The sequence below is a fragment of the Neomonachus schauinslandi genome, chromosome 15 (genome assembly GCF_002201575.2).
Source record: "Neomonachus schauinslandi chromosome 15, ASM220157v2, whole genome shotgun sequence".
Classification (NCBI taxonomy): domain Eukaryota; kingdom Metazoa; phylum Chordata; class Mammalia; order Carnivora; family Phocidae; genus Neomonachus; species Neomonachus schauinslandi.
The window spans coordinates 47,725,932-47,753,456 of NC_058417.1; the positions used below are offsets into that span (position 1 = coordinate 47,725,932).

General features: G+C 42.8%; 1 protein-coding gene across 1 annotated transcript in view; it reads left to right on the forward strand.

Annotated features, from left to right (window-relative positions):
• CEP112 (centrosomal protein 112) overlaps nt 1-27,525 on the forward strand; it is a 409,030-nt gene that overhangs the window by 339,150 nt on the left and 42,355 nt on the right. The gene's annotated exons all lie outside the window — the stretch shown is intronic.

Sequence of the window (27,525 nt, forward strand, 5' to 3'; positions counted from 1 at the left end):
AGTTGTTGGGAGCATAGGTGGGTGCAGCCTCTTTGGAGGGCAGCAAGTACAACCACTTGAAATGCACAGAGCCTTTGGGTCAGCAGTTCCATGGGTAGGAATTTATCCCACGGACGTACTTACAGGGATATGCAATATTATTTGAGCAAAAATCTAGGGAAAATAATGAATTATGGTACACACATCCATACAACAGAATACCACGAGGCCATTTTAAAAGACTGAAGTAGATCTCTATGGGAAAGGAGACAAGATAGCCAACATGTTGTAAATGAAAACAAGGCAGAATGGCATGTACATTCAAATTTGCCCAAATGGGTCTCAAAATGGGGCAACTGGCCATTTTGGGGGATAGGACATTTCATTTTTCCTTGTCTGTATTTTGATGATGTTTTAATTTCTTACAAGGTCACATTACTAGATTGAATGTCGAGGGTTGCTTATAACCTTAAGGTGCAGCTCTTCTGCCTGGCTGTCATAGCCCATCCAGATTTCTCAGGATTCCCCAACATGCGCATTCTGTTCTAGCCAACTGGTCCCCCTGCCTGAAAGTATGAGACACTGCCTACATCCACCATTCATGGATTCACACTGTGCCTTCCTCCTCACTGCAGCCTCTTCTCCACCCCCTCAGACTTGTCATGTATCACCAAGGCCATCTCAAGGTCCTACCTGACTATCCCTTCCCTGGGGACCTTTTACTTTCATGAAGCTCCCCTTAAGGCTTAGTGATTCTTTCATTGTTTCTGGTTTCTGTATAGCACCCACATCACTGGGCACCCAAGAATACAGACTTAGTTGATTTAAAGAATATAATCTCTCATTTTTAAATGCTAAATCTTAGGTCTGTTATTGTATTTTTTTTAAGGCAGCTTGAAGCATATCATCACCAACCTTGCAGTTAAAAGAAGTGTGGATACACACACACACACACACACACATACATCTGCAGTTAACTATCTAAGCCTTTGGGTTAGCAAACTCCTCTTTTAAGATGCAGACATCCTTGATGTGTTAACATATTAAAACCACTTGAAGTCGTTCACACTCTAATGTGAAGTTGTTTAATCAGAGACTTTCTTCCTAACAATTAGATGAAATCGTCTCATTTGAAGGACTAGGAAGTGGTATCTGGAGCGGGAAGTGGGGAGCGGAGAGCTATAGGGTACTGAGAGGCCTGAGGCACAGAGCCAGGGAGGGGCAGGACGGGAGGCCACAGTGAAAAGGGAGGTGGCTAGACAGGGATGGGAGGAAGAGTCCCTGGATCCCCATGGCCTGGTGGGACTTTGTTTGCCATCATCTTTGTCACTACAGAAGTTAACACCTGACTTCATAAGTCATTCTGACTCTATTTTACATGATTCTATGTTGACGGGTGTTGGGTTTTACAAAAGGAAATGGAATGGATGTATGTGTGTGTGTGTGTGTGTGTGTGTGTATTTAGGGCATTTGTTGCAGGAGGTAATACAGAATGTAGAGAGTTAATTGACAGCTTGAACAGAATTTCTAAGGAACTAAATCAAAATCAATAAATGAATCAAATTAATCCAGTTTTTGTATGTGTATTGTGTTTGCCAAATGCATATAACTGGAAAAAAGATCATAAAAAACTGACACGATGCCGTCGAGCCATCAGGACAGACCAAAATGTCATTTTCAGGCTTGTCAATAGGAGGCTGTTTCTACCAAGGCACGGGAGGAGCAGCTGAAACCAAAGATTTGGAGCAAAAGAGATCTGGGGTGGTTGGTGGGTTACAGGAATGCTTTAATGTTGGAAGCCAGAGGAAAAAGTGGAATTAAAAACAAAGCAACAGCCCCCATTTTCTTCAAGAGAGGCAGAGCCCTTTTGCTTTTATGTCTCTGTCACTTGCTCGAGGATTCTTCATAAAGCCCTCTAACCACCTAAATAAATATTCATATGGCTGCTCACCATCTCATTAATAAAACAAGATTTGGTGGTACAATATTTCAGAGTAACATGCGATTTGCCTCTCACCCTTGTTTAACTTTAAATCTCAAGCAATTAATAAATTAGACTCGAGAGCTTTTTAAGAAGTAACATCCTCCATGCACCACAAATTGCATTATTTTTATGTGTAAATAATGATGAAAGGAGAGATTGTTCCTTTGATGTCTATAAACTACACTGTAAAATATGCAGAAAACATTCTTGAGTTTAGTCGCAGCCAAAACAAATAGACTAGTTCATAAAACAAAGCAGGAGCATTCTTAGAAACAAGCATTATTTTTCTTTTCATCTCAATGGCTCTTTTTCCATCTTCTATTCTTGCCATTCTAGTGGCAGATTTGTTCCAAATGCAAAAGCGACACTGGTCTGCATTATCTCATCCAGAGGACCGGGTCCCTCCCAGGTTCCTCCCCAGTAAAGTTTCTTCCTCTACAGCTATGATCAGACCTCAACTGGACTGCCAGGCTTTGTGCAGGGAATCATTTTTGTCAGTAGCATTTCATTGTTGCTTTAAAAACGATTTCAAATGTTAGCAAATATCCGTGTTCCTCAGAGAGATCTATTTACTTTCCTCTTGATTCTCCAAGCTGGCTTATCTGGTTTTGTTTTCTTTTTAAATAGGATCTACAAAGTTTACGAAGTCTGAGTTTGGCCTATTTTTTTTCCTTGGGTAGAGATAATAAATAGCACCTCGTTGTAAGTTTTTACCTACCATGGGAAGGGGACAGAAACAGTTTGGGCTTCTGTTAGAATACGGCATAAGCTGGTGTGTGATCTACGTTGGACCCTGCATGTATTCTTCTCTGAATACACTGTATGTAGCATAAGATTAAATACTAGGTGAATATGCTTATTTGGAGAGGCCAAAGATGTATGCTTAACCTCCAGTCCCTCCCAGCCTGAGCAATGGATATTCTTCCACGGGATCAGCTCTTCTGTGGCCCCCGTTTCCGCCTTGCTAGCAAGTCTACTGTTTCACTTCTTAGCCTAATGCTCTCTCATTAAAGTGGATCCCGAGCTCTGATCAATTCAAATACCAGTCTTGTCTATCAGGTCCCATTTCCTCCGGCTGAGTTTTTCTTCTGATTTCTCTTTTCTCCTTGACGGCATGTTTCCACTTGAGCTTGCCATCTCTCTGTTCTCGAACATCATGTCCTCCTCCATCCTTCCTGTCATCCTTCCTGTATTCTTAACCAAGTTTAATGAGCAGATTATTAAAAATAGTAGATATTCATGTGAAACTGTTTCCTCTTACACCAACTGAAATCATAGTCCCATATTATTTCATTGATCACTAGCATCTTTAAGCGGAAACGAATCTTAAAGAGTTGGCCCACGGACCTCGCTGACCTCCCATTCTCTCCATCCTCGTCCCCCATTTCACAAATAAAAATCTTGAGCCCGCCTTGGGGGAGGTGCCTGGTCACGCAGCTGTGGCAGCACTGAGACTTGAACCCCAAGCCTTCTGAGGCTTTGGTTTTTCCCTCATACTCTGTGTTGTCAAACACACATGGAAATGGAATGTACGTACGATTTTTACTGTAAAATGGATGGGGCGTCTTCCTCACAATCTTCTATGGCTCCTCTCAACCTAAGCAGAACTTGCCCTTGGCTTTTAGAGAGGAGCTCAGCAAAGCCATTTCTCATTTGGACTGTTTAAGAAATGTTTCCTTCAATAGTTGGCGTTAGTGCTTGCTGTGATTTTTAAAAAATTATCTTTAGCTGTCCTTGGAAACAGAATGTTCAAGGCCAATTTAGAAAAGAGGTCATGATTTGAAAAGTAACTTTCTAAACACTTTACCTAATTTAAAGAGCATTCCAGAGGAAGGAAATGTTGATGAATAACGATCTCTTCAGTCTTTTAGATGTGGGGGGGGTTCAGCAAAGACACTTACGCCAAGATTGATCTGTAGGAAGGCTGAGGAATTTGTTTTCCAAGAGGAAACCAATTATTTTGAGAATCCATTTAGTTCAAATGATTTTATTTCTGTGATGTCCAATGATCAATGAATAAATAAAAGGGGTCAATACAACAGCACTCTTGATTTGGGGAAGGCCACAAGCGCAGTGGAATGAAGATGGCAGCCTCAGGATCACTTTGAGTGATTTTTCAACCTTTGCCAAACTGTGAAGTGTTACATGGAACCCGATCCTTTGAATGTTACCACTGTGTCATTTTTCTAAGGCTCCAAGTATCCTCTTGGGTTATCCTGCATGTTTTGCGTTAAAGAGAGGTGTAGGGCTTAATAGCATGTGTTTTGGAGCCAGACTGCCTGGGCTTAAATCTTGGCTCCACCATTTAGAAATCATGGGACCTCAGACAAGCTCTCTGTTCCTCCATTTCCCCATTTCAAAAAAGTGGAAATGATAATAAAACTTAGAGGAATTTCTGTGGGAATTAAATGAGGTAATGCTCGAAAAGCATTTAGAATCATGCCTTCTACTAAAAAGTCCTACTACATGATCGTTAAATTATTTTTTTTAAAGACCCTAGCCAATAAGAGTTGAGGTATGCTCAAATGTAACCCCTAGTAAGTAAACCTCTCTTGATCCTATTCCCCTTCAAGCTGCCGTGTCTACTTCATTCCCACTCATTTTTTGTTACTTAACAGTCTGACTTCTGTCCCTGTCCCTCCAAAGAAACCAGTCTTTGGGTTGCCAGTGGCTTCCTTGTTGCTAAATCCACCAGACGCTCTGTCTTTATCTGCTTGACTCCCCAACAGCACTTGACAGGGTGGAAGGCAGCTCTCCCTTAGTCACATTTATGGGCCCCTCTTGCCCTCAAAGTCCATTGTTCTTCAGGGAGATTGTTCTGGGCTGTTTTGTTTTTCTGATTAAGCTCAATGATCTCTTGTAGGCCATCTTGTCCACTACCACCTATATTTTGAAAACTGGCAACTTTCTATCTCTACCCCAGATCTCTTAGATCTTATTGCATTCCAGATCTTTCTGGAAGCTTCTTGGTTATCTCCACAGATCTTGACGTGTCCTACAGAAACCTGAGAACTCACCATGTTCAAAACTGAAATGATTACCTGAGCCCCTTATACCTGATTCTGCTCCTGTGTTCCCAAGCGCAAGTAATGGCTCTGTCCTTCCTTCCCACAGGCAGCCAGTCCCCTGAGTCTAATCTTCACTTTGGCTTACCCTCTTCTCTGCACCCACAAGGCCCTTCCCCTCGTGCAGGAACCTACCAGCCCTCTCCTGAGTCTCAAGCCTCCAGTCCCTCCTCCATACCACACCCTGAGTGATTTTTGCTTCCCTGGGTCCCCATGGGCCGAGGATGCAGCCCAGATGCTCTAACGAGGCTCACCAGACTCCACAACCACCCAGCCTGACTCTGCTGCCTCTTGCCTCCCCTCCCTGCGCCCCACATTCACACCATTACTCACCCTCAAACTCTTCAGCTCCACTGAGCTTCTCTCATCCTCAGCTTTTGCCCATTCCCCTGCCCAACTCCTGTGCATCCCATGGCCTCGTCTTAGATGTCTCTGTCCCTGGAAAGACTTCCTTGGCCATCCCAGCCTCCTAGGGCTGGCTTGCGTTCCATCCCTTTTGCTCCTCTTGTGCCCTGACCCTCCCACTGTCACACAGGCACACATGACATGGTGACCGCTATCCTTCTCTGCACCTCCCCGTGGCCTCTACCTCACGAGAACAGGGCCACTCACTGCCAGCCCCAGGGCTGAGCCCAGTGCCTGAGACACATGATCACTCAGAGTTCACTTGTCAATTCACCGGATGTTCGTGGCCCAATAAACCCAGGCCTCGTGTCCACCCCCACGTGGACTGTGTGAAGCAATAAAAATATAGTTCCCTTTAGGAAGCACTTTCTTCTTAAAATGGTATGGCAACACGTGTGTATGCAGAGGAAACAAGCAATTTAACTTCTTTAGCATCTAAAACCTCTTATACTCTTCATGACGTGTTTTGGGGTGAAGCCTCAGGTTTACCTCCCCACTCCCCCTGTCTTCCCCTTTCTCTCTCCACCTCGCTGAGGCAAATCATTAAGAGCATTTCTTTGAATTTGTCATGTGGAAACACTTGACAGAATTTTTAGGGCTAAGAGAACTGCCGTACGTACAGGCTTCACCCCAAGATGAGAACATTTTCTGGTCTGTCCTCTCTCAGTCGTAAGCCCTAAACTATCTCAAAGCTCTGCAAAGTTGGATTTCCCTTTCCTTTCTCTTATGATGTTTATCCAAGTTTTTGTTTCATCTTGTCGAGGCTAGATTAGTTCATGACATAAAAATTCCTTTCATTTTATCAGTAAACATAAACAACTATGTCAAAAAAAAGAAAAAGAAAGAAGAAAAAAAAGTTAAACTACATCCTCCTGAAATAAAATCGATAGAATTGAATCCACGGACATGTTGAACCACTAAGATCGAGGGGCCCATGGAAGGAGGCTGTCTCCCTCCTGGGATGTGTTGGAGGAGGCCCTTGGCAAACATTTAGTCACTGATTATCTTCTAGGGAAAAATAGTAAATATTTTATTGAAATTAAGTTAGTAAATACAAGTCCCAGTTAAAATGTAACATAATACCACCTTTACATTCCAGCACCTTCACTTAGTCAAGTTTGGAGAGTTAAAGAGATGAGTCAGGTTTTATATTAATAGAGAAACATTGTCAGAAAAAAATTTGTTGGGGATCCCTTTGTTTTTTAGGGGAAGATTCTACAAATGCCTATTAGTTCTGCCAATTAAATAACTGTCAACAGACAAGACAGCAGTCAACCCCCCGGCTTCTATTCCTCTCATTTCTTCCTGGTCAAGAAGTCAGGGGCCCTTTGAAACATTTTCACCTTCAGCCATCCATACCTTCACCTGGGCACAAATTCTCTAGCTGCTAGTTTTCCAAGAAATTGTGTTCAGGAAAATTAAAACTTTAAAGCCAGGCGAATCTGGAAAAAAAGGATTTGGGGAAAAGATATTTTTCAAAGCAGTGCTTTGTATTTATTATCTAGCATCTATAAAGTTTACCTACGATGCCGGGGGACACAGAATGCGAGTATGTACTTTCAAACACCAGCCTTTAGGTTAAGCCGGGGAGCCAGGAGGAAGAGCCAGTATTCAAAAGGCAGAGAGGAAAAATCGCTAATCAAAAGAATAGATAAAAATTAAGTACAGGTGGTCATAATAGGGCATTCCATTCCATTTGATGAAAATCATCAAATAAGTTTGAAACCTTATTTTTGTTCTATTTCTGGTTTCTTTTTGGAATTCTTCTCTCTCTTCTGGGACTAACCTGTTTTCATATCTGTGAGATCATTATATTTTAAAGAGAGGATGTGTGAGCTGTGCACTACCCGTCCAGTCACTTGCCCGAGGCACATGACATCCTTTCAAAGGCTGTTTCCAGGGGCAAAGGCAAGTTTGTAAATTCACAGTAAAAACTTTTAAGTGTGATATAGTAAGAAGTCCTAAAATATACATGTGTATTTAGCTGAGCAAATTACATTTCCTAATGAGAGCCCAGTCATAGAGGTTAGCATTTTTCTCTTTTTTAAAGATGTATTTATTTTAGAGAGAGACAGAGAGAGTGGGCGGGGGAGGGGCAGAGGGAGAGGGAAAGAGAATCTCAAGCAGACTCTGAGTGTAGAGCCCAATGTGGGGCTCGATCTCACGACCCTGAGATCACAACCTGAGCCGAAACCAAGAATCAGACCTTCACTGACTGTGCCACCCAGGAGCCCCGAGGTTAGCATTTTTTCTAGGAATTAAGTAAAATGGAATATGTAAATTTTATTGCAGCCGAGAATGTCTTCATGCATAAATTCTCTGCACCATTGTTTAGAGACTCCTGGCTTCTATAGATATGAAATGCAATTTTTTACTTAAAGGTTATGACAGCAATAATATTTAGAGTCCAGACCTGTGATCATAGCATGATTCGCAGTCTCCCAGTTCCTGGGCCTTCCAGTCCCATATTGTTGCCAGCAAGGCCCTCAGCAACACATTGTCCCTTGCAATGCCCCTTTATGGCATCATGTTCTCTGCTTTTCTCCTCCTGGTCTTATAATCCTATCTCTCATTTCCACCATTACCCCCCGCATTTGAATTGATTACACTACCAAGACTATTGTAGGCAAAGATGTGTTCCTTGCATCCCAGATGGAAACTCTGAGCACATTTTCCAAGGGAAACTGTTACAAATAGTGAAAGGGTCCCACAGTACACTTACTACAATATAATATTTCAGACAAGTAAAGGTTAAATAATCTTGTTCAGATTCAGTTCTTCCCCCAAAGAACTAAACTTTGACTTGACTCTGACTCATTCCCCCACCTAGACAACTTTCCCCTCTCAACCTGTTACAGCCCCAGATTCTTACAAGAGTAGGACTTCACTCATCCTCTGCTTTCTCACCGGGCATTCTTTCTTGTTCTTTGCTTTATACCCTAGTTTCCAGTTCAGTATCTGGCAAAGTAGTAAGACCCAGTAAATTTTTGTTGAATGTAAGAAATGAATTTGGGATTTACATCTACCAACTAGTAAAACCACATTCTTAGAAATGATGAACTTCCTCCCACTTCCCCACCCAACTATCAGCAATGGTGGTTGTTGTAAGGTGATCATACTGATGATGATGGTGAGGGTGATATCAGTCGTGAATCTCCCCCAACTGCTCTGAACAGCATTCAGTTCTGATAACCACCTCCTTGAAATCCTCTCCTTCCTTGGCTCCCTGGATTCCACACTATACTTACAATGTTTTCTATGGTTATATTCATTGGCTTTTCTTTTTCTCTTTGGGAGCCCTCAAAATAAATTATGCACCACCGCTCTATGATTTTTTTCCTTTATTCTATTTCCCTCAGCAAATGCAATCCAATTCCAACCCTGGCTACTCTGCAGAAGAATCACAACTTTGAACTCCTGACCCTGGTTTTCCCTCAAGTTCCAGACTGAATAGACATGTCTTTATGGATGATCTTGGCATCTAGAACTCAGCATACTTCCTCCTCACTCTTACTGCTCATGACTTAAATTATACCAAGATCCTCAGCTGATTCTTCCCTTCCTTGCTTCCTACACAGAACCAGTTGTTTCTGTGCCTTAAATTCACCCTTTCCTCTCTATTAGCATTCCCTCAGTCCAATTTATGCTTGTGACTTCTCTCCTGGACTCTTCCTGAGTCTCCTTGCTCCTCCCATCCAACTCCTTTGTGTATCGCCAGAGCAGAGAAATTAGCTGTAGATCTAAACAGACCTAATCATATCACTTCCCTACTCAAGACCTTTGAATTGTTCCTCACTGCCCAGTGAGACATAAACAACTCAACTAGCCCATCTACCCCTCATCTTCTGTTTCCACATGCACCCAAAGCATCAACCAGAGTAGACTTCTTATTGCCTAACCACACCCGCTGTTCCCTTGTATATAAATCTTGGATGATGATGTTCCTTTTATTAGATCAGCATATGGGATTGCTTAATTTAAGATGTTTGAGATGCACCAATTCTATATGTATGGTGCATCTATATAGATAAGTATGAGGAGATATGTATGATATAGCAGTAGAATGGATCGCCAAAATGGAGGTGAAGTTAAGGTTTTCAGAGATGAAGAAAAGAAGGAACTAGGAAGATGACTAGGGAGACTGATGGCTGATTAATGAGGACCCTGAGGTCTTATGATTGTAGCTGAGAAAGAGAAAGACCAGGACCGGGTCACATTCTGAATCCACAGATAACAGGACAAGAGTGAACTGACAGATGCATGTACTGTTTGGTGGTGTTCATCTTTGTGTAAATGGCCAATAATTATCAAATCAGTGGTAAAAATTTTTGGTAACATATAGAGGAGGAAAAAATAGGGATCTTGTAAAATATCTGGTTTGTTGACTTTTATACATTTTGATCAGTTGAGTTATTGCAACTCGAAGTAAATTAAATGTAACAAACAGAATTACCTTAAAAATGTTACACATTTACATTATGGGCAGAGAGAGAGAGAGAAGGAGGGAGAGAGGGAGAGAAGGGTTGTGTTTGGAGCTCAAAGGGACATATTCTCTTGGGAAACATCAAATTCTTTCTGAAGAGAAGGTAGAAGATGCTTGCATAATTTAGATGAGGCGCATATTCCAGGTTTAAAGAGCTGGCATTCAAAGACTTCTTTAGAAGGGTGGATGAGAAGCTGGAACACACAAATGGAGAGTGCCCAAAGTGAGAGAGAAGAGGCAGATCCAAGTACTCATCAGCTCCTCAGAGAGGAACTAGGGGAAGAAGGAAAGTAAACTGACCCGACATGGAAGGAAATAATAGCTATTAAAGAGTTTGAGGGTTGGGAATAAACTATATTCGTGAACTATTTGAATTTTACATCACCTGAGTGTGTTTTATAGGAACCAGTGGGGAACACGATAATTTGGTGTGGTTCTTAAAATAACTTCAAAATTGTTCTTTAGATAGTATAGGTTTTCCTTAAATGGCTGTATTTAGATTTTCTTATGTTTTTGTTTCTAAAGTTAATATAATATGTATCCTTTGCAAAGTTGGGCTTGTAGTTCCCCAAAAATAAAAACAGCAATTTCGGAAGGCTATGTAATAATTTTAATTATATCAGCAGGTTCTAATTGTCTGCATACCTGGTAACACCCTAGACCACTACTATCTGCTAGAAAGCCGTACTCTCCTCACATCTTATATTACGCCTTTCCGTAAAGCTACCAGAATACTCACTTGCCCTATATCTACCTACCTTCCCCTAAAACGCAGGAACCCAGAAAAAACACACAGGAAAAGTGAGCATGACTGCCGTGTGGAGATTATAGTGTGGTCTGGGTTGTCCATGTGCTCTCCTTTGAAGACTTTGAATGTGTTTTCCCATTTCTTTTGTGCCTCGAGCCTGCCTTCCCTGGGTTTTATGCCCACTTTTTCCTTCCTTCCTGGCCCAGCATTAGCTAGCTCAGCTGGGCACTGGTGATTTTTGGCCCGGACCCAGGGCATCTGTAGCTCTGTGTTGGGGGTGGCGCAGCTGTGAGCCCCGTCCAGCCCTTACTTTCGAATGTCACCCACAGCACCCACCTACACAGAGGGGAGACTTGCTCACATGCTCTCATCAAAAGTGAAAATTAGAGCAGGCCCAGACAGCTCTGACCCTGCTTACTTTCTAGTACTATTTTGGTCACTATTTACATTTGCTGGTGAGAAAGCCGAGGCTTTTTTTGTTTCTCAAAACCCTTTTGAAGCCCCATGGCGCAGCAGAAATTATATGTTGTCTGGGCTCTACCACTCAGAGGGAAGAGTGCCGTAAGTACACAATGAGGATGGTGGTGTGGATAACCCTGGCCTGTTTATGTGACTCTCCCAAGCATTCGTAATAGGCCGTATTTCAAAAGTCTTTGGAAGTCTTCCTGCCTGGGATCTAAGCAGTATTAGACATCATTTTCTCCAGGCTACTTTCCACCTGACATACAAATACTGAATACTTTAGTCTCCTCAGAGATCTAAAAGAGGTGGTTGAAGAAGTGTTTATTTTTTGTTCAACTGTTCATCTTCTGTGGGTCTTCTCCATGAGTTATGGGGGAAAGTACAATTACCCTGTGAGGGCAAGAACCATTAATTTCATGCCCTGATTTCCCTCACGTACAGCACCTCAGAATTGTTCCATTGAGCACAGTGGGCCTTGGATACATAATCGTCAAATGGGCACCAGATGATAGGGTCCCACTCAATGTGCCTTCTCCGTGCAGAAGACAGAGGGGAGTGAGGAGGGTCACTCCATCCAGCATGCCAAGATCAACGTACAAAGAGAACTGCAGCCAAGAGTGGAAGCCCAGGAGGCAGGGTGAAGACAAAATGTTAGGGGATATTCCCAGGGAAGAGTAAACTATAACAAGTCTCCAGTCAGGGATGTTGGGGTGCAGGGCTCCCCCAGGACCACCCACCTGCTTCAGGTCCCTGGATCAAAGACAAACAGAAAGCAAAAGTATGTCCATAATAAGCCATAGAATGGTGCTCTGGAGTCCCTTGAATATGTCTTGCCTTAGATGAAATTGCCTTTAGGAACAATTTAAATTTGTTAAGAACAATACAAATGGAATAAGAGTATGTGTCCAGTTTAAAGTCACTGTCGGACTAGGGTGACCTGAAAATCAAGGCCCCTTCTGAGTTTCCACCAGGGGACAGGAGAGAAGCTATCTCCACTAAGCAGGATTATAGGAGGAGTGGGAGACAGAAGATGGGGGCTCCCATGATCACGCTCAGTGAGTCCTACGAGTTCAACGTGCTGGTTTCATATGTATAGGGAAAAAGCCATGGTGTGAGTAGTGGTTATGTCTGGGTGCAAGGAGTATGGAATTTTATTTTCCTCTTTATGCTTGTTGATTTTCCTTCAATTAGCACGTATTACTTGACAATCAGAAGTCACACATAAAAACGGGGGCGGGGGGGGGGAAGTAAAACAAATGTTTGAAATTGATATTAGGTCCTAGAACAAAGTTTCATCTACTAGTGAGAGGTGGAGAGGTCTTAGCTATTCAGCAGTTGGGCTAAGAAGCCATGCTAGCAATAAATCACTGAGGAAAGAATTTTTAAAAATTAATTTAAAACGTTAGATTTCCTAAACCACATCTTTTTCAAGGATACTGATCATGTAATGCACTAAAATGAGTTTTATCCATTTTGAAAAGAAACAACACTCACCTGAAGCTGTAGGTGTTTGGTTTGTGGTGGTTCATTTCAAAGGGGCCATGCTGGCCTTCCAGTTTTAGTTCCAGGCATAATTCATTAGTAAAGGAAAGTCTTTGATGAAAAGTTAAGGTTGAAAAAATATGTTTTGGCTAAGCTCTGCCAAGAACCAGCCTTGGTTTTTTGGGTTTTTTTGTTTTGTTTTGTTTTGGTTTTGTTTTTGTTGTTGTTTGCTTAAAAATATTTTTTTCAACTGTTTACATCCCTACTTTAAGTGCGATGGGTCCAACCTAGTTCATGAAATCATGGTTCACCTTGCACATCATTGTCTCTGATTAAAGCTGATTTGAAAGCTGTGGAAACATTACGGTCTTTTCTTTGTATTTATCATGTACTACTGATATCATGTACTACTGTACAGTGATTGAGGGAAAACGCATTCCTGACAATAGCAGTTGTTAATCCAGTCATTCAAAAAAAGTTTTAATCTTTTTCATTCTCTTAACTCACATGGGAAACACAATCTTAAAAAAAAAAAATCCAGTTGGAAACTTCTGAAACTTTCACCTTTTTTCTGTGTGTGAGCTCTACACGCGGTGTGGGGCTCAAACTCATGACCCCAAGATCAAGGGTCACATGCTTTACTGAGTGAGCCAACCAAGAACCCCTCTAAAACTTCCTCTTAAAAAAGCAACATAAACCATCAAGTTAAAGGTCTCATAATTTCATCGTGAATGTAATTTTTGCTACATATTTAGGAGCATCAATGTTCGTGTTCATTATTGTACTTTCAGACCGGAATTCGGAAATAATTCACATTTTCTCTGCCCCCACTGTCAGTAAATTTCACTTCACAGGAGAATGAGCTTTTTAACACAGTGGTCTTTAAAATTCTTCAATGTCAAGACCAGCCCCTGCCCTCATGGGAAATATGGCTAGAAGAAGAGACAGATGCCAGTCAAATAAAACAATCACAGACATAAATATAAAAATTATGATCCTGATGGAGCTACCAAAGAGAGGCCCATGGTGCTCCGGGAGGTCATCCTAGCAGGCCGGACTGGAGAAGTTGCTCTACAAGAGTGATGTTTAAGCTGGGTTCTAAAGGATGTGTGGAGAGAGATCATTAAGTATTAAGCGGCAAAATCATGCTCCAGATAGAAAGGAATATGTAAAGCCCCATGGTGGGAAGCAAGATGGTAGGTGTGCCAAACTCAGAGAGCCAGTGTTGCTGCAGGGGTGGGCAAGGGCAGTGCATGGCAGAGACAGACCAGGGGGCAGGAGTCCTAGAGGCAGTGCCTGAAGACTACGCATGAACCTTTGGAATATTTCCAGGAGAGGAGGACATGACCAGATACTCTACAGCAAGTATTTATTGAGCCCCTTCTAATATGCCAAGCTCTATCCTAGGTCCCTGAAATTCAGTGATAAATAGGATCCACTCCTGGCCTTCATAGGGTCTTCTAAATAAAAGAGAAACAGAAAAGAAAGAAGAAAAGGATCAAATGGTAATAAGTGTTCTGCAAAGACCTTAGGTGGGATGTCGTAAACGATGACCACGTGTCCAGTTTCGGCTGCATGGTCAGGAAAGGTGTCCCCAAGCAAGTGATTATGATCTGAGACTAGCTACGAGAAGTTGACCATGTGAGGGTCATGGGGAAAATATTCCTGAAAGAAGGGAAGAGCTAGTTACAAGTCTTAACGGTGGTAATAAATTTGGTGATGTTCAAAGAACAAAAGGAAGCCAGTGTGTGGCTGGACCAGGAGGACAAGAGAGAGGCTGGTACAGGAGGCCTGAGGGACAGGTGGTCGTGAGGGCCTCACCCGCCTCGGGGGAGGTAGGATATTATTCCAAGTGTAACGCGAAGCCCCTGGAGAGTTTTGAGCAGGTGAGAGCCATTCACACTTGAGTGGGTCAAGCTGTCTACTGCCTGCAGAAGGTGTAGGAGGGAGATGAAGGGAGACCAGAGGCTACTGCGGGAGTCTTCAGGTGAAAGGCGGCCATGGCTCAGATGGGGCTGGTGGAAGCAGAGGCGGAGAGAAGGGGGCGAGTTGTGCATGTTGTAAGGTAGAGGCAACAGAACTTACTGATGAATGGCATGTGGCGGGGGGGCTAGGGGAAGAAGGGATGCAATGGTAACTTCCTGTATGCCTTTTGAAGTCATAACTGGCTGCTCTGTGGAGACTAGGCCCATAGGAGCCTCCAGGAGCGAGGAGACCAAAGAGCAAGCTCTGACAACACAGTCCGAGAATGTCAATTGAGATGGCACCACGTGGACCCAAGCAAAGGTATTGAAGACATTGAATCCACAACGCTTAGTGAGGAAAACCAGGACTCTCGGGGAGGGGGGTAAGTGAGATAAAAGCAAGTTGTCGAGGAAACCTCCTGAGCTTTTTCCTTGGAGATAACGGGCTGGATTGTGTGGCTGATGCTGGTGCTGTTCGTAGACATGGGGAGAAGTCGATCGGGACGTTACTCTGGCAGCAGTGAGCTGGAAAGGAGAGACCTGTGAGTGTGTTCATAGCCCAGATGAGAATCAGCAAGCACAGTAACAGTGGGCTGGAGAGGAGATGCAGTCAGAAGGCAGGTAGGTGATCCACCAGGAGGTTTAAGGGTAGGGAAAATTCAGGCATGTCTTCGAGCTTCCTGATTCAGATGACTGGGGGAACATGGGTTCCATTAATCTAGCTCCGAATACATAGGGAGATAAACAGGTTTAGGCAAAGGGGCGGGGTGGGTAGGAGGATAGAGGAAGAAAGTAGGAGAACGGATAATAACATCCAGTTTTGTACGTGCTAAGCCTGGGACGTGCGTCATTGGTATCTAGGAAGTAATTATGTATGAGTTTAAGCATGGCACAAAAGTGCATCTCCTCTTCACCGAGTTAAGTGTAAACTCAGCCTGGCGTTCAAGGCCTCTGTGCCCTGACCTTGACTCTGTTTTCGGGACCGCCTCGCCTTCCCAGGGGCTGCTCCTTTGGACTGCAGGTCCATTTTCCTCTTATTTACCTTTGCAAATGCTATTTCTTTGGCAGACATTTCTTCTCCTTTCCCCACCTGCCTGTCCAAATTGCAACTATCATTCAAGGTTTCCCCCAAGTGCCACTTTCTACCTGAAGACTTCCCTGATAATTTCGTGCTCCCCCCCCACCATTTCATTTTATTGTATACATATATTTTTAAATTTTATTCCGAAAATGTGCACACCTACCCGAAGTAGAGATTATGGTACTCTATACCCACCTTCAATAATTATCCATCATCATGCAGCTTCAGTAATTATCAAGATCTGGCCACATGTACTTTATCTTTTCTCCCCATTTTCTTCGCTAACATACTTTAAAGCAAATTCCAGACGTCATGTCGTTTTACCCTGGATGTTCCAGAATGCCTCTCCAAAAATGTGGACATTATCTCACACGGTCAGGGCCACTGTCATACCGAAGAAAATTAGCAATTGTCTTTTAGTATCATCAAATGCCTGCTTCATAACTAGGTATCCCCATTTGAATTTAAAATGCCATTTTGCAGTTGACTTGTCTGAATCAGGATCCAAACAAGATCCAAACATTACATTTGGTGTTTATTTACCTTATATCTTTTTCAATTAAAAGCAGACCCTTTCTCACTTTTTACTCTGTGCTATCAACTTCTTACAGAAACAAAATCCGTGGTCCTGTACAATGTCCCCCATTCTGTATTTATCTGCTTGCTTCTTTGTGGTGTCCTTGAACTCCTTTGTCTGTCCTCCCTCTTCTCTTTTGTTTTCTCAGTTGGATGCTTAAGACACTTCTTAAGTGTCTCAGTTGGACACTTAAGACTCCTGCTTTTTTTGTCCTTATTGCATACCTCCTGTGATAGTGTAAGCTCCTTAAAAAGTAAGACCACGTCTTACCCAACTTGGTGCTTTCCAAATGAGGGCTAATATATTGTCTACACTTTAAAAACATTATTCAGTGGAATTATTTAGAAAGAGTTTTGATTCCTCTTGGGAAAATGTAAACTGGAGTTATTCTCAATGTGAAGAAATTTATACTAGGATTAAGTTGCCAGAGAAATCTCAGTGATGTAGGTCACTGTTTCCTAATTGGCACTGAAAGAATTGTAGACTAACTTAAAATGGCCCGTTCTTATATCTGAAGAGTCTTAAATTTGAAGCATTATAAAACACTTAAATGAAATTTCCAAGCCCCCTCCATAGTCTCTGGGTCCCCACAGAAGTGATTTCAGAGATCAATTGTGTTGCGCATTCAGCATGAAAACTAGGTCACTAATCATTTTCCTGATCAGGAGAATTTAATTTTGCTTAGTAGTTCAGAAATCAGACTGAAAGACTATAAAAACACTATCACGTGTATGCTTTGTTGTTGATAACTAACTGCAATCCAAGCTTTAATAACTAAAAGGGAGTGGAAGAAACTTCAAAAGGTTGCATGATAAATGTTTTTGACAATGTGTCAGCTGAACATTAAACAGGATCTTTGTAAATCCTCTCATTCTAAGTGGTTTAAACAGAAAGTTTTAAACTTCTTTCTTTGTAAGTATTGGCTCCAGATAGCACAGTATCTTAAGGTTGAAAGAAAAAAAGAAAGAGAAAAATACTTTCTGTGGCATATATAATTTCCATCCCCTCTGTGAATGTGGGAATGCCGGAAACAGGCTCACCTAAGGATCTCTGCCTCCACGTCTTGGGCATCTTCTCTTTCATGGTCTAGGAATACGCCAGCGTTTTGCTGGAATGACTGCCTTTATAACCTATATGAGCATGGACACAAAATGATAGAAATGCAAATGGATACATATAATTGTAATACTCTTCAAATGCCAACTTTGGAGAAAATCTCCAAGTTTACAGATTGTTGCACAGTGAGAATGCTGTTGGTCCTTACGTGGACAAAATGAAGTCTAGAACTAGGTAGTACAAAAGGAATGTGCATGCATGCGTGTGTATGCTTCAGGGTGTGTGCGTGCGCACATGCACTACAGTGTTTCAGAGAGAAAACATGTAAGACAAAGGAAGTTCCTTGGTGTGTATGAGTTCCTTAGGGTTGCCATCACAAAGGACCAACAACCGACTGGCTTAAAACAGCAGAAAGTTATCATCTCACAGTTCTAGATACTAAATGTCTGAAATCAAGGTGTCAGCAGGGCCGTGCTAAAGTTTCCAGGGAAGAATCCTCCCTTGCTTCTTTACCTTCTGGTGTTTCCCAGCAATCTCTGGTGTCCTTGGCTTATAGATGCATCTCTGTCCAGTCTCTGTCTCTGTTTTCACATGGCCAACCTCTTCCCTCTTCTTCTTCGTATAGGAAGACCAGTCATACTGGATTAAGGGCCTACTCTAGTCCAGTATGACTTCTTCTTAACTAATTCCATCTTCAAGAACCCCATTTCCAAATAAAGCCATTTTTTGAGGTTCTGAGGTTAGGACTTCAACATGTCTTTTTGAGGGCATGTAATTCAACCCAGAATATGGCGTAACGCCCTTCTTTTGTGACACCATACTCTGATAGGCAAACCACTGGCATCATTTTTACTATTGAATCTGTGACACAGAAACTTTTTTCCTCCTGCCTTCTATACATTTTGATTCATTAAGTTAAAGACTAAATATCTTAAGACCAAACCCAGATCATTTCCAGTCATTGAAGGCTTTTGAAGGAAAGTAGCATTAGCATAGACAGTTCGAGGTATTCTAGATAAGATGAAGAAAGGAACAGAGGCCCTCAGGGCAGTGTGGGGGGGGCGGGTAGAGGGGAGGCAGAGAGGCAGGTGCTCAGGCAGCACCATTCCCTCCTCGAGGGTCCCTGGACCTGGGGCCATTTCCTCTCTTTATGACTTTCTAGCTGGAAAGCTTGGGCAATCTGTAGCAGCTTTAGCTGCCTCCCAAGTGAGGCTTCTCAGAGAGTTATTGTGAAAAGAAGTGGAGTATTTAAGGCTCCTAGCCTGATGAAGGAGCTGACATGTTAGCACAGCATCTGACCTGTGGGATCTGACATGTTAGCACAGTACCTGACCTGTAGGAGCTAACGTGTTAGCTTTGAGTTAGTATGCTGAGCACAGTAAGCAAGACTATGGAGGGATTTGGAACTAGGTAGAAGAATGTTAACCTTGACAGGGTTAAGAGATGGTCAGGCATTTATGTTTTTGGAGATGGAGAATGGCAATAAAAAGATAGTCTTTGAGAAAAATTTGTCTTCCAGGGGGTTGCAGTGAGTTCACAGCCGGGAAAAATATGGAATCCCACTGTGCAAAAATGAAGGCTGAAGTAAGAGTGCCTTCAAATAGAAATTGAAGGAACTTGGGCAACTAACCGGGACTGAGAATTGAAAGAGGGACAGCCCACGGAGGGCCGTGAGTTTAAACCTGGGTGGCGGCAGAAAGAGGGCTGTGTCACTGATGGGCAGGACAGTGGGGAGGGAAGCTGGTGGAGGAGGAACACCATGAGTTTGGTCTTGGGCTTGATAGTCTGAGATGATGGTGAGCAGCTATGTGCACACAGAGACAGTGGGAGACACCACACCAGAGGACATGCGAGATGTGTGTGGAGATGAGCTTTAGGGCCCTCAGCAGGAAGGTCCTTGCTGGAGCTGGGGGCCACTGCCCGCGGGACAGGGGACACTGGTGTCGTGGTGTGCACTCCACCTCTAACACTCAACTCAAGATCTCACTGCCCCGAAGTGCTTCCTTCATGATCTCTCTCTCGCTCGTGGTTGTCACTGGCATCATATTACCACTGAATCTGTCTCACACAGAAATGTATTTTCTCTCTTCCTTCCCATATATTTTAATTCTGCTCTGTCTGTCTCCCGCCCTTAGTTAATGACAGCCCCCAGCCACCTCCGCAGGGAGCCCCGTAGCCATTCCTTCATCTGCCTTCTCTCTTAGCCGGCACGTCCCTTCTTCAGTTTTAATAGAGGAGACAATCACGGTTTGTTGGAATGAATGCTGCAGGCTCAAGGGATCATGCGTGTGACTGATTAGCCATTTTAAGAAAGTCGAAATTGAAATGAATGACTTATGGGTGCTCCCTTTTCCCTGGGCTTGTGCAGAAGAGGGGTGGTCTGCAAGATGTCAACACTTTTCACTCTGTCGCCCTCTTCCATGATCCTGAAACATCCTAGCTGTGGTTCTTGAGCTTGATCCTCGATTTCTACTACCTGAGATAAGAACCTGTGATTTGGATTTCCTGAGTAGAAAAATACTTGTTACTTGAAGAGGAGACGTGGGTCAGGTCAGGAGGGTCTTTGTGTGACTAAGGAAACATTGATAAGGTGCGTCAGGAGATGCCAGCTTCCTCGGGTCATAGTCTTGGAATAACATGACTTCTGTTCCTAGAACTTGTGTTAAGACCAGGAAAAACCAACATTTTTAAAAGTGCATTTTTAGGACTTTTAAAGGAAGTTCTTTAGGAATTTTAAAAGCCTGAAAATAGGTGAGAAAAAGAGAAGAGAGATTAGGTAAAAACTTTCTTCTTCTCGGGTGAAAACGCTATTCTTGTTTTTCATACTGGCCACAATAATTTTGCCTTTCATGCTGAATCAGTAGCCTACTACATACTATAGCAATGGCTCACGTCCAAGTGCAATTTCTTATACATGTGGTTTGTTGCAACAAGGACTAGAAACTTTCCACCTGAAAGGAATCTTGCCTGATGTGAAGAGTAACATATGTATGGGGTTAACACCCCCAAAGATCTCCTTTTCTTCATACCAATATCACCAGAGACTGAATTATGAGGGTTAAAAAAGAAAAAAAAAAGTGCTTGCTTGGAATGTGAAAAAAAAATTAAAAACCTGAATGTAAGCCATAAAATATATATATATACTGTTGTGTTTTAAATACATTAGTGGCCTCTGCAGTGACTGTGGTTCTGGTTTTCTTTAGATCTCTAGTATGAGCCCGTTCTCCATCGCTGTAGAATCACTAATAAAACTTTCTTATGGTTTGTTATTCATCCTGGGTAGGTCTAAATGAAGAAATCACTTTGAAAGAAATCTTGACTGGCATTTCAGTTGAAGACTTGTTACTTTTGTTAGTAGATTTAGCCTATTAAAAAAATAAAATCAGACAGGAGCTATAGTGGCCTCTAAATAGCCAGTGAGACCACCCAGGAAAAATGTCACTCTGCCATTGTGTCATCTTCCCTTCCCCCCAGAGTTAGATCTCCTCATCTGGGAGACAGGGCTTGGTCTTCCTGCTGTATCCCAGTTGTTCAAGATGTGCTTTAAAAAAAGTCTATAAATCTGACATAAAAGTAGTGAGATTTTGTTGCTTTTCTTTCATTTTCCCTAGCTTTCAGTTAGCAATAGTAGAAAGAAAATCATCTGCTGTTTCTGTGTCCATTGACATGCCAAGGAAAACCGACTCGTCAGAAATAATGTCGGCACCGTTTGTAAACTGAATTGAAGTAATGCTACTTACACAAATGTGGGCGTTATTAAAAAGGCAATTAAGGTTTAAATGAGAGTCATGCCTATATCCCCTTCATAATTATTGTCTCTTCCCTCTAGTCACAGATCAGGTGTCATTTCTGGTTGATAGATAAACCAACCGGGATGATGGTTTATATCAGGATTTTATAATCTTAATAGATATTTTATGACACAAACTTTTAAATCATCTTACATGTTTTAAATAGAAAACAGACCACTTCCATTAAAAAATAAACCTGGAATTTTACTGTCTATAAATTATATCTTAATAAAAATATAAATAAGCCTTCCCTTTCCAATTATCTTCTCCTTAGGTCAAAATATGAACATCACTCCTTGCTTCCTTAACTTTATGTTCAGAATGCACATGGGGAAGTCCTTCTATATCTCTCCTACCCACTGAATGATGAATGAATCATGTCTTCTCTGAAGTAAGATAGCAAATTCAAACCTATGAAAGGAAGGATATGGTGACTTCATGTTTTTTAAGTAGGAAAAGCTTAACATTTTTTTTAGCTTCTCATTATGGAAACTTTGGAACATACACAAAAGTAGGGGGAAGAGTATGCAGAACCCCCATGTACCCATCACTTTTCAACAGTTTGCCAGGTGGACTTCTTTTGTGCAGCATCTTTGGTACAGATACTCGGCTTTTTTGCTTATTAAACTCCTTGGCTGTGCAGAGCTTGCTGCTAATGAGGCCCCTTCTGCATTTCACCCAGCAGAGGCTCGTCTGCTTCCTCGTTTCATGACCACAGACCTAACCCAAAGTCTTCAAAATCAATGACTTTGAGGACCCCAATTTTATATTTATACAGGGCAAAACTTAATCCATGATTTTTTGGTCTACATATGCTTTACCCCAGTTTCTTCAAATAAAAGAACTCTACACTATTCGAGATTCCCACTTCCCAGAGAACATGTAGAACATGGTCTATGAGAGAGAACCAAGGAAAGGGTCCATTTATCCTTTGCCCCTCAATGTACGGCAGGCTCAGAAAAATGTGCCCTTAGGCCTCATGATGATTTGTGAAAAAGTCAGACATAGGCATTTTGCCAAAACTTGGCAACACAGGATGAGGCAGAATGTAAGCATAAAATGCATTAAATTTCAAGTCAGTGAGAACTGGTTTGAAAACTCTTAAAAAGCGGGAGGGCATACTCCTACAGTCTACCTAACAAAATGGAAGAGCTCACTCTGCTGACAGTGTTTCCAGAAGTGACTCAGGAGAGGGAAGCTTTTTCCTCTTGATTCTATTTTGACTAGAACGTAGTTTTCCAAATTTCTCACAACGGAGGTTTTGGTAAAGATGGGGAAGTAGAGAGTTTGAGATGGTAGTCTCTGGTGACAACCTGGAGGCCAGATATTCTGGGTGATGAGCTGAGGACAAATTTGCTTGCCCAGACAGCCTACTGAAAAAGGATCACAAGGTGATAGCTCTCATGGGCCAGAATGGATGCCCACCCCCACCTCCATCTGTGGAGCTGGCCGAGAGGTTGGCTAAGGGCAAGGTCAGATCTCTAGAAAGGCTTCTGGTCACACCAAAAGACTAAGTCTGAAAGCCTCTGTCATATGCCTTGTATACTGGGAACATTCTGTCTATCTGTCTATCTATCTATCTATCCATCTATCTAAGCAATCTCTCTACCCACTGTGGGGCCCAAACTCATGACCCCAAGATCAAGAGTCATACACTCTTCTGACTGAGCCAGCCAGATGCCCCATTTCTTTTTTATCACTATAGCACAGGGTTTCTCCCTTCCAATGACTTTTTCCTTCATAAAATAACTTGTTAACCACTTTATAATTGAAACGAACTCGTTTCATTTATTCATTATTAAAAGGCATGTATCTGCCATCATTTCATGTTTGTTTAATTGATTGAGAACTGCCAGAGAAACTTTGGTTTTTAATAAGACTACAAATAACTCCTTAATGCATGATTTTACAAGTTGAGTGCTTTGCTTTGAATCGTGTTTATAAATTTTATGAAAATAACATCGACTCTAGTACTCTTTCTTTCCCCCCAAACCAGCAGCAAAGCTCTAGTCCTGACACAGGTGCTATTTAATGGGGACGTTAGCCACCAGCCCTTCTCACCCCGCAAAGTCCATTGACATGTATAATCTTTCAGACTTTAATTTGCCCTAATTATTTTCATATTTTAAACAAACAAATCAAATTATCTTATAACATGCTCCCTTTCCAAGAGTGTGGTATACCCTCATTGTTCTTGCAAAGCTTATTATGTCATTTACATTTTTCTTCTGGAAAGTGTCATTCTTTCTTCCCGACCACCACAAAGCACTCTGAAAGTCGGCACAGTGTAGCTTCCTACAGCAAGCTGACTTACATGGCATTTAAAGACAGGTTTAATTGGGAGAAAAGAACTGCCTTTTCAGTAATGATGCAAGTTAACACAGCAGAGCTGAGAGATGAGGAATAATTTTGCAGAATAAACAGTTTAACCGTGCAAGTTGGATTGTTTTATATTTGTGACCCAATGTTGGACATTCTGTTCTTTCATTATCATGGGCTTTTCTCAGGAATAAACCAAAAGTTGTGATTTTGTGTGTGTGTGTCAAATGTCAGATCTGAAGGCTTTTGAATAAAGAAGCCACAACTCGAAAGAATGTTCCTTCTTGTACTGATTGAGTAATTGTGGTCACTTTCACACTGTCCTTATGTCAGATCCTGAGGTTGGAACTCTAATGGCCTAATAATTTTTTAGAATATGAGACTAGGAACAGCTGCCAATATAAACCATCATTTTCCTTTCATCTAAGTACATCTGAACTTTTTTGAAAGTGGTATATTATTTGGTTACTTTTCCAATTTTTTAAACTGATTTTTTAACAGGTAATAAAAGTAATTTCTAGACATACTGCTTTCTCTGATTAACCTTCAAAAGGTCACGTCTTACATCTTTAAATTACAAGCAAATTTGGAAAATGGTACCTTTTTAAAAAGCAAATGTAATTTCACTTCTAGTTTGATAACATTGATAAAATATGGTTGACTTAGACTTTTCACAGTGTGGAGTGTGGAGAAAGGATCAGATGTAATTCTGTGACCCGTCCTGTTAGAAACGCTTTCAGCTAGAGTCCCGTAAGGCTCAATTCTCAGCTGCCCCCTCACGCCCAAGTTCTCACCGGCCCCCTTGGCCTCCTCCCCCTCTGCCTGCTCTTCCGTGGGCTGTCAGCCATGATTCAGATTCTTAAACCTCTTCGCTTTCGACTTACTTCCCCAAGGAAGTGTCCTATTTGCACCTAGTCTGAGACCCCTCTCCGCTGCTCAGAACCCCCTCCCACTGTGACTGGTCCTCTGTGAAGTCCCACCAGCACCTTAAACTCAACTTGTCAAAAACCAGCCTGCCTCCACTGCTCTGGCTCCTTGTCCCTCCAGTAGTCCGCGGTGTCTATTCTGTGGTCGTCCAGTGTCAAAGCCTTGTGATATCTCAGAGTCCCTCTTTCCCTTGACGCCCCATTCATGATTCTGCCACCGCCACCCCCAGCCCTCCTTCAAGCCCTCCTGTCCCGTCTGGCCTGTGCTTTTGCAGCTGCCTCCTTACTTGAGCCCTGGCTTCACTCTGCAGAGTTAGTCGCTCACAATTCAAGGGAAAAAATACCGCGGCATGAACAGGGCCAAATACTGCCACAGGATGGGGAAGAAAACTGGCTTCCGGCTTGGGCATTTGGGAGGGAACAAGTGACTGATGAAAATGGACTCGGGAGCGTGGAGGAGACAGCTGGCCGGTGTGACGGGGATGCCCAGAGGGTAGAGAGGAGGACAGGGGACGCTGCGTGTGGCTGCTCCCAGGGTCCGCTGCCACACGAGGTGGAGGGAGACGAGGCAGGGAGCAATGTTTTGTTTAAGACAACAGAGGTGCACATCTCCTTTATTTTCTTCTATGAAATAAAAATAAAAACTCGGGGCACCTGAGTGGCTCAGTCGGTTGAGTGCCAGACTCTTGGTTTCAGCTCAGGTCATGATCCCAGGGTCGTCGGGCTCCGTGGTCTGCGGGGAGTCTGCTTGAGGATTCTCTCTCCCTCTCCCTCTGCCCCTCACCTCCCCCGCCCCCATGCATGTGCATGAGCGCGTGCTCTCGCTCTCTCTCAAATAAATAAATAAATAAATCTTTAAAAAAAAATAGAATAAAGATAAAAATTAAAACTAAAAAAAATACAGGAAGTGGTGTATTTTTTATTGTGGCAGAAAGCAGACAATATATTACCACAAGTAACAACAATGTCATATATATACATATATAATATATGTCTAGCTATAGATATTTGGAAGGTATAGTTGTATCTTCTCTGTTTCGAGAAACATAATAACCTTTAGTTGAATGTGCTGCATTCAGGACGTTTGGAAGCCCTGATGATTGAAGTACATTTCCTCAGGGAGGATAGCTCAAATATTTATTAGCTCCTTCCACAAACATGAATTCAGTGTCAAGTGTGTGCCAGGCGTCGAGCTGGTCTGACACTAGGCTTGCAGGCCTGAGGGGGAGAGAGCCCCGAGCTGCTGCTTATGCTCTCAGTCCTGCATGGACACGGACGCTGATTCTCTGAAGCACTAGAAGGATAAAAGCCCCGAGGAGTCCATTCTTAGCTCTCAGGATTGACGCCATCAAGCAGAGCAGGTGGGGAAGCTTGCAAGCAAAGAAAAGAGAAAAATAGGTACAGAGGGAGAAGGAGGCAGTGCGAATAGCAAAATGTACAGAATGTGAAGTTAATGTTTTAAAATTCCAGTCCAGTGCCTGAGAACCGGCCACGGGGACCTGAGCAGGCTACGGAACCTCGCCAAACCTCAATTCTGTGCTCTCCAATGCAGAGGAAGCAGCACCTACTGCCCAGGATTGCAGTGAGGGTTAAAAATAAACCCCACACAGTCAGTGATAGCCGCCCTGGTTATTGATCCTGGCCACAGCCCCGCAGCGGGACGCCGAGGCTTCACGGGGCTCAGCCTGGCCAGAACCAGAAGACAGAGGTCCCTGCAAGCCACGCTCAGGACTTTGAGCTGTATCTCAGGGACGCTGGAGTCTTGTTCAAGCATTTCAGTGGGGCGCTGACATAATTAGATTTCGGTTTAAGAAGATCTCTCTGACAGCAGGATGAGAGTGGATGGGAGAGCAGGAAAGACTGGGAACAAAAAAACATTCAAACATTCTTCCCACTACAGTAATCCTTCCTCTCCCCAATGATGCCATCAGAGAAGCGGATACGATCCTATTTATTGGTAGCTACCAAAAGGAAAAAAGAAACTGTGACTTGATCAACAAACATAGGAACGGTTACATTCCCAGACCACAATACCAGAATTGTAAACAAGAAGACCTTCAAGTTTGTTGGCAGACTTGGTTGAATTGGGGATTTTATAGTCAAGCATAATATCAAAGAGCCCCTAAAGCTTTTAACCTCATCCTCAGACCTTTTTACTTTTTAAATTAGAGGTTCTTGGCCTGGGGTACAGCCGTGGATGGGCTTCAGGCAATCTGTAGACTCCCTGATCTCAAAGACCGAATTATAAGCATACTTTTTCCATGTGGGGAGTGACCACATCTCATTCATCAGATGCTGGCTTGCTGGATCTAGAACCCCAGAAAAGGTGAAGAACCACTATGTATATCTGTATGTAGATATACCTAGCTTCAACCCAACATCTTTGCTTGGATGTGTAATGGGCATCCCAGACTTAACGTAATGCATCCCAAGCTAAACAGATGTTCTGCTCCGACCCCTCCCTTACCTTCCCCAACTGCCTTCTTCTACTTGCTCAAGCCAAAATCCTGGGGATCTTTTTATTTCCATGCTCTGCATCCACCCCTTGGGGCTGTCACTCTATCTTCAAACCCCCAACTGCCACCACCCACCACCCTGGTCCATTTCCCCATCGTCCTTCCCCAGTATGTTTCAGTGCCTCTACCCTGCCTCCCTGCTTCTGCCCTTATCCCTTTTCCATCTATTCCTTACAGAAACTAAAGCAACACTTGCCCACACCCTCCAGTAGCCTTCCTTCTACCTCTGAATAAAATCTAAAGTTCTTATTTGCCCTCCAAGGCTTTGCGTGACTTAATGTGACTTGGCACCTATGATGTCCCTGATGGTTTGGCTCACCCTGTGCCCACTCTCCATGCTGACTCAAACACGCCACCTCAGGGCCTTTGCACATACAGTGTCCCCTGCTTGGAAGGCTCTGCCTGCAGTTGTCCATGACTTGCTCTCTCTCCTCCTTCCAGTCGTTGTTCAAGTCATCTCAGACCACCGGTTTAATATTGCAATACCTTCCCCGACCCCAATCCAGAATATTCTCCTGGCCTGCTTTATTTCTCTTCTATTCTTATCACTGATATATTACACTTATTTGCTTATTGTCTACCCCCCAATGTAATATAAGCTTCATGAGAACAGGGAATTTTTTGTTGTCTGGTTTCTTTTACTATTCTATCTCGAGTGCCTATCACAGTTCTTGACACATAGCAGGA